The 12,130-nt window shown below is 36.0% G+C and overlaps 1 long non-coding RNA gene across 1 annotated transcript in view; it reads right to left on the bottom strand.

The window, feature by feature from the left end:
- Positions 1 to 1,562: 1,562 nt before the first annotated feature.
- The window catches only part of LOC138704815 (uncharacterized), a 938,645-nt gene continuing 928,077 nt past the window's right edge, over positions 1,563 to 12,130 (bottom strand). Inside the window, exon 7 of the long non-coding RNA XR_011333439.1 lies at positions 1,563 to 1,612. This is a non-coding gene — a long non-coding RNA (uncharacterized lncRNA). The remainder of the gene's footprint in view (positions 1,613 to 12,130) is intronic.

The following is a 12,130-nucleotide window of genomic DNA, read 5'->3' as shown; positions in this document are numbered from 1 at the left end:
TATATAGCAGCTGTTCTCAAACTTTGGGGAGCACGCTTCTAGTAACTTAATGGGGGAGGGGGACGTCAAACAAATGAACAAGACAAGAATTTCTTTTTTTTTTTATTTCAAATTTAAATTTTGAATTTAAAATATATTCCAAACGGAAGCATTGAAATAAAACATTTCTAAGGCATAGATCTAATGATTTTTATAATATTTTGTGTAACTGCCGTCTATATGCTTATCAAGTACAATATAGTTATTGAATACTATAGTACAATTAAAATATTAACGTTTAGGCAATATTTGCCATCTTCAGATCTACAAAAATAACACATAAATGTGAACAACGTAATTCATAGTTGGTTATGAATCAATAAACGATAGATAAAATGTAGAGTAAAGTTGCCCAAATCCGTGACATGTTTAATAAAGTCTATAGGCCTATTTATGCCAAAATTGTAATAAAAATTTTCAAATAACACCTAAATGACGTTATTTGGATCTTTAGCTACAGTTTTTACAATATTCAGTATCAACAGTTTCACAAGTTTGGTACATAATATATGATTCTTCTCCTAAATCCGTGACAGGGATCCAAATTCCGTGATAGTGGTTTCCTAATTCCGTAAGTGATATCCTAATTCCGTGATACTAAAATAATCCCCATTAACTGCTCAGAAAACAAACGTGTATTTGGAAAAACACTTTAAAGTTATGGTATATTGTTTTAATATGGATTAAGCAAGAAATTACAACATAGAAGAAGGTTTCGGTGACAAATTTCATAGAAAATACCTGTGTAACTACAGGAGTACATATTACATATTAATATATTATAAACTAAATAAACTGAAAGTTAAATTGAATACAAAATTAAATTTGAATAAATTGAATTATAACACAATTATAATGAATGTTTTCTATAACTTATTTCTATTATTATTTCCACGAACTATTTTCTTTCATAGACATTAATTTTCACAAATTAGCGTTGGCATCACTGGTCGAATGAGCCAGGAAGGACAAATATGGGAAAGCTCCTGTAGCATCGTTATTGTCTCACAATGTTTAAATAATCCTACACATTGATTCAGCTGACTTTAATTGACAGTAATAAATCATTTTTATAATGCTATATTAATTCTTACCTCAAATATAAAATGTTTCTTCAGAAGCGGTCACAAGAGAAAGATAAACTTACTGGTCAACCACCTTTCACTGAACAAAAGCTTCTGCAGTCGACTGCTTCTATTCAAAAGGCGGGTAGTCAATAGAATTGAAAAGAAGACATCTCCTGGCATCTGTCAAGTATTTCAAAAACTTAAAAGTCGGAGACCACAACTCCATGTCAGTCAATTGAAATTTTATCACGGGATTAGGAGTATCACGGAATTAGGCACCTTTACCCTACAAGAATAAAATATAGTCAACATTTAAATGCTCATTAGATTAAAATTAAAATGTGCTACTTATAATACTTAACTCATTAAAAATGTTTAGGTATGAAATTTGTTGTCGACACTTCAAGTGCAAAAGAAAAAAAAGAGAACAAACTTAACACTTACCCGTCAGTAATAATTTTCTGCAATCTGGTACCGTTGAGGATGGGTAGCCCACTGTCTTTTCCCTATGAACGAAGAGATAAACAGAAAATTAACACACTGATCTGAATTCGACGAAATTGACGTGTGCTAGTTAATCTCACTGATTAAATGCAATTCTATTACAATAATTTGATATCATAAAATTAATATACGAGCACAACTAAGAGCATCTGAGAGCTGAGCCGTGAATGCTGGCTCAGTCAGCGAGGTCGGCTCACATCTATTAACGCTGCCTTTATTAGCCGCATAATTTACGGCAGAGGGTTGGAGGAAATAGGCATGGGATTCATAATCGGGGAAGATTGCAGGAACAAGCGAAATGTCTGGCGGAAAGTCAAGAAACACCTGAAGGATATAGACAGGCAAATAACAGAAGGGGAATGTAGGGATAAGGTTGCTCTGGAGATCCAATCGATGATCAAAACAAATTGGGGGACCGAATTATATCTCTATGGAGGGACCAGAGAAGGTAGACTGGGTTTAATCTGGTTTCGTCTAGGAGCCTGGAGGGCACTTAAAATCGTCAACGAAGAGGGGGCGAGAATATGTCCTCTTTGCGGTAGAGGCGAGACATCACACCACATTTTGTCGGAGTGTGAAGCCACAGAAGCTCTGAGGAAACGATTCCTGCCAGAGTCCTTCATTACATCTAGCAGGGGGCACTTGGCGACATACGCTGTATTAAATAACGTTAAATCCTATGACAGTGTGGGAAAATTTATGGCTAAGGTTCGTCAGTTGAGGGGGCAATTGGCCGAGGGGGAGGGAGCCGATGGATAAGGGAAAGATTTATTAGTGTTGCAATGAGTAATATTAACATTGAGCGAATGATATAATTAGGAGATAATGTTCTTTTTTTTGTATTTACTGTGTCTTTTGTATTTTATTGCGTGTGTATATTTTTATTTATATACTGTATTACCTTTATATTTATTATTTTGATTATTTGGTGCAGCTTCAACAAGAAATTGAATTGTTTATACTGTATATATGTGTGTGTGTGTGTGTGTGTGTGTCACTGTGCGTGTGTGTTTTTCATATCTCCCTTTTATTTTATTTGTATTATTTTTGTGAAATTTGGTATAAAGTTAGATTAGTTATAATAGTGGTAATCAATGATAACGGTAGTAATAATAATAACTATTGTTTCACTATTTTATTATTAGTAGGTATTATTTTCGTTTTGAAGACTCGAACTGTGCATAGCTACAGCACGAATGGCCGTACGAGCTCGTGCGAAGGATCTTGTATACAATGAGTTTGTATAATTTATTATGCATCAATAAATAAAATAAATGCATAATTTACGGGAATTTTCTTTCATATCCCTTACGTCATAGCAGCACAGGTACATAGGTAAGCGGGGAGATACTACTCGGAAAGCAGACAGCCACTCGGAAAGGAGGTAGTATTCCAAAGGGAGCTGGTCAGTTTGAATGTTGCGGAGTTGAAACGTAAGTATGGGGTATTGTAGTTTGAGATTCGTCCAATGGTAAAATATGGATAGGCCTATTAGTATTGTAACATAGTAGAAAGCCTCCTTCCTTTATTTGCCAATTCGATAACAAAATTATTGCAATACTGTACAGGATTTTTCGATTTTTCTGTTGTACCTAATCACATAAGTCTAATTTTTTTTCTAATTTTTTAAATAATAAATTTTCTTGTATTTTAAATTGAAAAGGGTCTTACTTTAACATACATGAATTTTGTTATTATACTTATATTGAGTTGAGAGTAAATTAAAAAGAAAGTCTCTCCTGAAAAATTATTATTTTTTTACTTATATGCCTTTTTCCTCCGACCAAAGATATCTTTCTTGATTACGAGCCAATAGTAAGATTTTTTTATTGTATTTGGTACAGTTGATTGCATCTTCAGGTAAATTCTGTGTAGATGGGACGTTATTAGGTTCTTGTCACATATTCATTTTAATTAATTATTGATTATCTAATTATTACTATTATATCATTATATATTATATTTATACTTGTTTCTACTTTCTATTTAATTATACTTTACTATATACTAAATTACACCCAGCCTCGGTTTATTTCTGTTCGTTTCCACTGTGCCATATTGTTCAAAACGTTATTCACATTTAACAACTCACGTCGTACAAATGAGGGGTATTTTGATCGATGTTCATTTTAGATGCCTGTTGCTAGTAGCCAGAGTTGTAGTATAGTCAATATATACAGCAGAGCTGTGCTTTTTGCAACTGGTACTGATGATTTTAATTTACTTCTTTTGTGGTTTATGGATGGACAGTATAGAAGAATGTGTTCCAGATTTTCATTATGATTATTACATTACAGATAAGTACGACTATCAGAAAGGTGAAATCGGTGTAGGTACAATTGTGTGACAATGTGACTTGTTCTGGCTCTTGTTAAAAATGTTTAAAGAAGTCTGGGCAAGTTTTTGTACATTTCCAGGTCATTTGATTTCTTTTGAAAGGACTGTAAAATTTTGCCTTTGTCAGAAAAGAGTCAATTGTTGATCCATAGGTGGTAGAAAGACTACAGTGAACTACAGTGGACTTTATGTTGTCAGCAAACAGCTGGATACATTAAGAAGATTGATTGATTGATCTCACGTGGTAGACGTACCCAATATGCTGTGTGAGATGTTTCAGAGGATAGTAAGAATTTAACCAGGAATGTACTACAAGAAGCTGGTAGGCCGAAGCGATGCCACATTCGTACAAAGAAAAGCTCTAAAACGGATAGCTTTCAATATTACGGATGTATTACCAATGAAGAAAAGTTCAATCGAAACCTCTGTTGAATGATTGTGATGCCTTATTGCAAAAAAATCTATAACTTTTAAAGGTAGCTGACAGTAAATTTTGATGTATGTAATAGATATACATATGCGCGTCTGTGTTTATTGTTCGCCAGTAAACTTAGTTACGAAGGGCGTGGATGTGAGCACAAAGCGTAAAGAATATGGCTGCCGCCCCAGGCGAGAGACCTACAATTAGTTTACTTCAGTTTCACATGTACACAATAGCGATCCTCTGTTTGTGACTCTGCTTTCAGAGGGTTACTTGTCATGGCAATCAACGGACAGGGCATCGTGTAGGGAAATGCAGATGAAATTAACATTAATTCACACACTTTGATGACAGCGACAATTACGATAATGCTGAAAGTAACTACTTCATGCAAGGTAGACAAAATTTGATTTATTTTGCAAAGATATTAACACCAAAGTAGGAAGAAAATAATCGTAGTTCAAATTTTTAACGTTCTCATTTCTTTTGTCTTTGGATTACTTTGCACGTAGACAGAATACCTACATATCGATGGTTCAGAACCAGACTGTTCCAAGTCCATTTTACTATTCTTTTTCCAGCAGAGCTATTTTAAGCTTCTGACATTTAAAGCTTCATGAAACAATTTGCAGTAGCTTATAGGAATCTTATGGAGAGGAATATTTACAATTTTGTTTGATTCATAATGTCAAGATAAGAACTGGAACAAAATGAAACTAGATTTCTTTCTTATAAAGAGTTGGACTTAGAACAGTCTGGTTCTCAGCCATAGATATGTATTTTTAATCTCATTTTTGGTAAAAACTTTTCAATCTGTAATCTTTATCGCCTGCAATATCTATGTAAAAATCATTCTAAATTTAATTTCTTTAGTGAGAATGTCAAAAATTGAGAAAGACATATATAAAATCCTTTATTGTAAGAAGCCATGTAAAGGAAAAAAATATAAGGAGAAACAGATAGGAAAGCATAGACAAAGATTATAAGTACAATGGCATATACACGGCCTTACTAATAAACCGTATATAGTTTTTATATGTGACTTACGCAGAGTTTGGACAGAAAATGTTACTAATCAACCATGTATAAGCGATGGATGTATAAACAGTCTGTAACTATACATGAGAATTGCTTTGCAGTAGTTAGGCTATATACACAAAACCCCTTGTTTAAGCATTTTATATAGAGAAAAAAATGGGCGCCTCTCTAACAGCTGTTCGTATCGACTTTTTTTATTTTGATGCTTGCCTTGTAACCACAGAAGAAAAAACTAAAGAGCACAGACTAATTAGAATAATATTGCTGTAGCTTGTACTCTTTGACCAAAATGTAGAGTGGTAATCGATCAGAGCAAGTTGTACTATCGATACTTAGCGCGGCAAACTAGAGCGCTCTATCGGATGCAATAGAGAACCTCAGATATTCTATTAAATTTCGTCGTAATGAAGTAATGACGAAACTATGGCGTAACTGTGCAACAGTTAGCCATACTGTTACACACGACGTATGTAGTGATTATTAGTAAGGAATTTATATATGACTTATAAAGGAGCTATTCATTGTGTAAGTATAAGACAGTTAAATGTCTATATAAGAGTTTTTATTAGTAAGACGATAGGTTTAGTATATAAAAACAGAGTGGAACTGATATGAAGATTAAAGGGGGCAATACATTATATTGAAATAAATAAAATACCTATTACGGCTTTTGAAATCAAGCACATCGTTAATCAGAAAATTTTCCATCGCTGTGGAGTAACGGTTATCATGTTTTACCGTGAAACGAGCGGGCCCGGGTTGAAATCCTGGTTGAGACAAGTAAACTGGCTTGAGTTTTTTTCCGGTGTTTTCTCTCAATCCATTAAGAGCAAATGCTGGGTAACTTTCGACGCTGGATTTTGTACTCCATTTCGCCGGCATTATCACCTTCATATCATTTAGAGACGCCAGATAACTACAGAATTTGATAAAGCATCGTAAAATAACCCACTTAAAAATTTAGGAAATAATGGTGAAAGTCTGTATAGTTTGGCAACACTGCATCGCCGGCTCAACTACAAATACACACAAACTCTGAGTAGCAGCATTATGCTCCTTAATTACTGCAGCAGGGTTGCTAAACTTCCTAAAAGTAGGAATTAACAACACGTGTTAATGTTTTTATTAAACGTGCAAGAAAACAGTCTATTTTATTGAAAAAATAAGGCATAAATAATTTTCTATCAATTTCTCTATTGAAAAAAAAAAGCTTTAGACTAGTGCGGACAGTACTTATCGAGTAAAACAGTGCTGATATTTATGGAAAAATTTTTTAGGACAAAAGCATTCATTTGAGACTGATATAGATTTAGAATTTTTTGCTGTACTATATCCTAGGAATAAGCTGTTAAAATCTGTACAGTTACAGTTACATTATTATTTTCACTCTGTATAAATACATGATTAAGTAGGAAATAGATAGGTATGTACTGTAATAATTATTATTAAAAATATATTTAAAAACAAGTTATTGTTTTTTCGCAATACTCTTATTTAAAGAGTGAAACAGTGTGGTTCTATAAAGCTTCGCAATGATTCTACTCACGTGAACAGTAGTAACTTACTTACTGGCTTTAAGGGCCCCGGAGGTTCATTGCCGCCCTCACATAAGCCCGCTTTTGGTCCCTATCCTGAGCAAGATTAATCCATTCTCTATCATCATATCCCACCTCCCTCAAATCCATTTTAATATTATCTTCCCATCTACGTCTCGGCCTCCCTAAAGGTCTTTTTCCCTCTGGCCTCCCAACTAACACTCTATATGCATTTCTGGATTCGCCCATACGTGCTACATGCCCTGCCCTTCTCAAAAGTCTGAATTTAATGTTCCTAATTGAAATGTCCACTGCAAGAATGAAGGATGTCACTTTCTTGTCGAAAATGAACCAAGACAGTCAATGCATAGCTTAAGACATATAGAATGTACATAGAAAGTTATATGGCATTAACACTGATAGTCATTGTCCAGTAATGATCAGAAAATCATAGTTAAGCTTTGAGCGCTAAGATTTCAAACTTTCAACTGCTTCTCCTGCAAAATGTATTCCAAATGACATCCATCATTCTTGCAGTGGACTCTTGAATTATGTTAGATGAAGAATGCGATGTGTGCAGTTCTGCGATGTGTAACTTTCTCCATTCTCCTGTAACTTCATCCCTCTTAGCCTGAAATATTTTCCTAAGCACCTTATTCTCAAACATCCTTAACCTATGTTCCTCTCTCAAAGTGAGAGTCCAAGTTTCACAACTGTAAAGAACAACCGATAATATATCTAACTTACAGATATTTTGACAGCAGAATGGATGATAAAAGCTTCTCAACCGAATAATAACAGGCATTTCCCATATTTATTCTGTGTTTAATTTCCTCCCGAGTATCATTTATATTTGTTACTGTTGCTCCCAGGTATTTGAATTTTTGCACCTCTTCAAAGGATAAATTTGCAATTTTTTTTATTTCTATTTCGTACAATATTGTCGTCACGAGACATAATCACATACTTCAACAGTAGTAACAGGCATTTTTAATAATATTAAGAAGTACAGGATAAATTATATAGTGCCATTTCTACCCTATATCCCTGTACTAAAATACTCATAGTTACTGTTGTGTAACGTGTTTTGTAAGCCGGCAGTTGACCGACATACGTATAGGTCAATAGAATATAATTTTACAGTAGCTGTATTCAGGTAAACAAGCCCATGCGTAAAGGAGTTGCCGGAACTTAGCAACTCAGAGATATCGGAGTTTGTGCGTGAAAGCTTTTATTGTTATGAAGCCCTCGGCACTGCACCGCCTGTTACACACAGCCCGCAAAGCAGCCTTGACCTGAAACATGAAGGGGGAGAGCGGGTTAATGTGAACCTAGCTTTGCTACTATACATGACATGTATAAAGGAACGAATTCAAATGCCGGAGGCTTGTGTTTGAACTCTGGCGAGATCAAATGCAATCTGTGATGGATGAAGAATGTTTTGTGACAGGTTTCCTCACCCTTCCTCATTCAAGTATTAACTTCCACCGTTACATTTCCCTTTCAAATCTGACTGAAAACTACTACATCCGCTACCTCGATTTTACTACAACCACCAAACGAAGATTATTAGAAAATGATCATAAAACATTTTATAAGGAAAGTTTCTAAAATTGTCAGTAGTTGTTTAGTTAATGCAAGGATAAATATGAAAGACAAATTACCAATACGAAATGGCAGCTTCTAGACTTTCAATTGCTAGATATGGTTGGCATACCCATTGTTGTTGCTTCGAATAAATGAAAATTGAAAAGCGAATAGTACAAAATGGAAGCGACCAAAAGTAAACAGCGTGCTACAATTCGTTTTTTGGATGGAGAAGGGCTTACAACTACTGAAATTTACCGAAGAGTTGTTGCAACATATGGAGAGACAGGTCTAGGAAAATCAGCTGTAAAGGATTGGTGTGCGCGGTTTCATTCAGGCCCAGCATCTTTACAGGACAATCCACAAACAAGACAAGCATTCAAAGCTATCACAATAAATTCAAGTCAACATATTGATGCACTTGTCCGAGAAAATAGGAGAATAACAATAAGCGAACTCAGTTTATTACCGAATATCAGACTTGGAAGTATCCATAAAGTTTTCCATAAATACTTTAAGTATTGCTAAGTTTGCGTGCAGTTGGTGTCACACTTATATGGGTCGAAACGATGCAAATTCATTCAAAGTGTCCTGCCCAAGGGCAGAACTTTTACTGCAAACCCAGCATTCTCCAGTCTTTCCTATTTCTGCCTTCCTCTTTGTCTTCTCACATGATCCATATATCTTAATGTCGTATATCTGACACCTTCTGCCACGAACTCTTCTCCCGTTCACCATTCCTTCCAGTGCATCCTTCATAACGGTGCAAAATGCTTTTAAATATTGGTTCTGCTCTAGGCCAGCACCGACGGTTATCCAGCATTTGCTCATATTGTGTTGAAGGTAAATCGTGGAAAAAACCTCAACCAGGTAACTTGCTCCGACCGGAATTCGAAGCCGGACCACTTGGTTTCGCGATCAGACTCTCTAACCGTTACTCCACAGATGTGAACTCTTTTTTTTCTCTTTTTCTTTCTTCCTTTTTATTACTATTATTATTATTATTTTAACTGGCGGAGTTTAGACCATAGGGTCTTCTCTTACACTCCTGTGTGGCAGAACTGAATCCAACGCTGAAGGCATAGGCCGCGCCACCTTTTTTGGCATGTGAAATAAGTAATGGGAACCTTAAGTGTGTCTTGTAGCAGTCTTTGGACGATAAAGTTGACAATTGTGATTGGCAGATTGTTGATGTGACGTGTATTTAGGAGGTGGCACCGTTCTCAGCTGCACTGGCAACAGAAACTCACTGATTGGACACTATACTCAAGGACACACCGCAGGAACGCTAGCACAGGGGAAGTTAAGTGCGAGTACCTTACTTTTGCCGCAGTCTGGGTAGCAGGACTGGCAGATTGCTGACGTGACGTGTATAGGAGTTGGTACCATTCTCAGCTACACTATCAACAAATGCTCGCAAGACTGTGCATTGTATTCAATGACACGCGCCAGAAACGCTAGCGTCAGCAATAGATTACGCTTATTCACACCTGACACAGCCAACTTCCATTCCTGACGAGTACTTGACAATACTCAGAGACCGAAGCCCCAAACCCTTAAACATATATCAGCATTAGAGTCCTGCACTTTCCAAAGATTTCAACCTACCCGTTTTTAACTATTTCAGATGATAAATGAAATGAGGGGGAGGTGTAGAGTGTTGGTTAGAGTTAGACGAAGGAGTGACAGAAACAGAAGTATCCCGAGAAAACCCTTCTGTAACGTCTGCTATATCGTCATCATAATTTAATCTTCACCATTAACAGCATTAGGCTCTTCTGCCTGTTTAAGCGAAGTCATAAATTTAGTGAGGTCTATCTTCTTCTGCCTTTAAAGACAAGAGCTTAATTCAGCATTCTTTCATGGTTCATGCCCATTAGACGCTATGTGTATTTACTATTATTGTGTCTTGCATAATATACACCTTCAATTCTTGTCTATTTGTCCCTTCCTAATCTTAACTGCTTTTTAACATTCTTTCACATTCCTTCTGAGGATCATTTCTGTTGTCTGTATTTTGATACTCAAACCGAGTGCTAACTTATTATTGGAAGTTGCTTTATAGCGTAATGGTAGCAATTTTGTATTTAAATTTTAATTTACAATACTTTCTCGTATGTGAAATCTCAAAGGGATCTTCGACCTGATAGGCTAATTGGACCAGCTACAATACAAGTTAAATATGTTACTTAGGTCTGGAGGAGTATATTAAATCATTTTTATGTAGGTTATTTTACGACGCTTTATCAACATCTTAGGTTATTTAGCGTCTGAATGTGATGAAGGTGATAATGCTGGTGAAATGAGTCCGGAGTCCAGCACCAAAAGTTACCTAGCATTGCTCATATTGGGTTGAGGGAAAACCCCGGAAAAACCTGAACAGGTAACTTTCCCCGACTGGAAATCGAACCACGGCCACCTGGTGTCGCGGCCAGATACATTAACCGTTACTCCACAGGTGTGGACTGTTAAATCAATCCTGTACAACATTAAATAAAAGAAGTACAAATTGTTTTCTGGCAAGCAGGCTGACAGGTAACTGTAGAGTCAAAAGAAACCTACAATTCATGAATATCAATGATGATCACTTTTGTAAGTAATGTAGATAGGAAGAATCTTTCTTTACATATACTTCTTCGAAGTGCTTGTTGGCGCTTAAGGGTTTTGAAGATATTAAACCAGTTGATGTATAATATTTATACTTATCCCTATGTTATATGATCAATCCCGTTTATGGAGCTCACATAAATAGTTCGTCCTGAAGTAGAAGAAGAAAAGTTAAGCTGAAATTCAATGATAAATAAATGTAAAAGGGAACATACAATAAAGACGTCAGCTGGCATACAATTTCCTTTCTATTTCCAATCATGAAATCGACAGCAGCCTGTCCACTGCGATTGATTTGGAAGTACGCTATTCTAAATGTAGTTACGGTAGCGTTTTAATACTTTTAGCTTGTAAACATTTTTAATCCCAAGTGACGGACTTGAGTACCGAACATAAACTACGATTCCCGTGAAGGACGGGAGCCGCTTAGGTTGCACTACAATTCAACAAGCTTATTGGCTAAACTGTAATCGGCTTCATGGCGCACATTCGAAAATTACGATGCTTAGTTATAATTTTAGTTATCAGCAATTCTGCTGTCAAAATCGCTTGAGCTCTTGTTTATCTTTCTGTCTTTCTGTATGATTTCGCTTAATGTTGATAAATTACCGTCAGTTGTTTTGGTTCAGAAATAAATACCGTAACATGAAAGGAAAGTATATATACAGTGTGGTTAAAAATATGTTTAATAATTTTATGAGTGATGTGTTGTTAAATATTATGTTTTATTTAACGACGGTCGCAACTGCAGAAGTTATATCAGCGTTGCCGGTGTGCCGGGATTTGTCCCGCAGGAGTTCTTTTACATGCTTGTAAATCTACTGACTTGAGGCTGTCGCATTTAAGCACACTTAAATGCCATCGACCTGGCCCGGGATCGAACCCGCAACCTCGGGCATAGAAGGTCAGCGCTATAACAACTCCGCCAACCAGGCCGACATGAGTGATGTGCGTTCGCTAAATTTTGTCTTAGTGGAAAGTATTGGCGCAAACGT

Source organism: Periplaneta americana, chromosome 8 (assembly GCF_040183065.1).
Source record: "Periplaneta americana isolate PAMFEO1 chromosome 8, P.americana_PAMFEO1_priV1, whole genome shotgun sequence".
NCBI lineage: Eukaryota > Metazoa > Arthropoda > Insecta > Blattodea > Blattidae > Periplaneta > Periplaneta americana.
This window is presented reverse-complemented; position numbering and strand designations above follow the sequence as displayed.